Genomic DNA, 1,241 nt, shown 5'->3' on the forward strand with positions numbered 1-1,241 from the left:
ATACATATATATGTATATATGTATATATGTAAGATAATATATATATATATGTATATTTTATACATGTATAACTATATATACATATAATATTTGCTATATAATTAATTGTTTCGTATCGATTTCGATGATCAACTTATTTCGATTCCTTCATAATTTTGAAAACCGTCGTCAATTATTACACGCAGAATATGTCCGTTGAATAATTATTCATTTATATTCAAATTAATGTTAAGAATATAGATGCTAATTCTCTCACGGTTTCAGGAAGCATCTTGCTATTGTTCGCCTCAAAATATGAAATCACCAAGCAAAACGCTCGTATACTAATTCATTATACAAATCGCGAAATAATGAGCAAGCAAATTTTGGCATACAGTAGTTGCAGGCAAATTCTAAAGTAGGTTTAACCATTTTCAACTATTTACTTTTGGTGCATAAACGTAGCCAAAGAAACTAGCATAAACGTAGCCAAAGAAACTAGCATAAACGTAGCCAAAGAAAATACGTTTGCTTTATATTGAATTGCAAATCAGTTTGAATTTAGATAAGCAAATATATTTATACCGTATTTCACAGTTCTGTAGGTCAATTGGAAACGCATGTTGTGTAGTATTCGTAACTTTTCAATCGATAGGACTGTAGAAGATGCATATAAATAGACAAAATTCTATTCTTTTAATATCGTTACTGCAAATTAGCTCATAAATCACAGAAACCGACTTTTCCATTGTTTCTACCACGATAAATTGTTCCGCTAAGAAGTGACATCCAATAACCACTACAGGATAATTATAGTGAAATATAAATGATAAATCTAGTCCACCAAACCACATATCCCAATTTTTAGACTTTAATATCTAACAAAAGCATAACATTCATTATTCGCTTATCAATGAATTAAAACTGCAGAAATTCTAGTTTATTTAGAGCGGTCGATATTTATAGTCGATTCTTATATTTGAGGTTCTCTTAAATACGATCTTAAAATGTCATAAGCCAATCAAAGGGCCGTATTAGCATCTTGAGAGATTACTTAAGACGGTCCTAAAATAAGAACGGACTATAAATAGCGACTTAAGTCTCCAAAAGCTCAATAAAAATAAATTGAAAACATATTATAGAATGGGATATCTCTATAAAAGGGCAATGAGCTTAGCATGCTGACAGTGCAATTATGGGTGCTTCCCGGGTGTTATGTCATCCTTTGTTAACGTTTGTTAAACAACAACAATGACATGACA

This window comes from Trachymyrmex cornetzi, unplaced genomic scaffold, assembly GCF_001594075.2.
Source record: "Trachymyrmex cornetzi isolate Tcor2-1 unplaced genomic scaffold, Tcor1.1 scaffold138, whole genome shotgun sequence".
NCBI classification, from domain to species: Eukaryota; Metazoa; Arthropoda; class Insecta; order Hymenoptera; family Formicidae; genus Trachymyrmex; species Trachymyrmex cornetzi.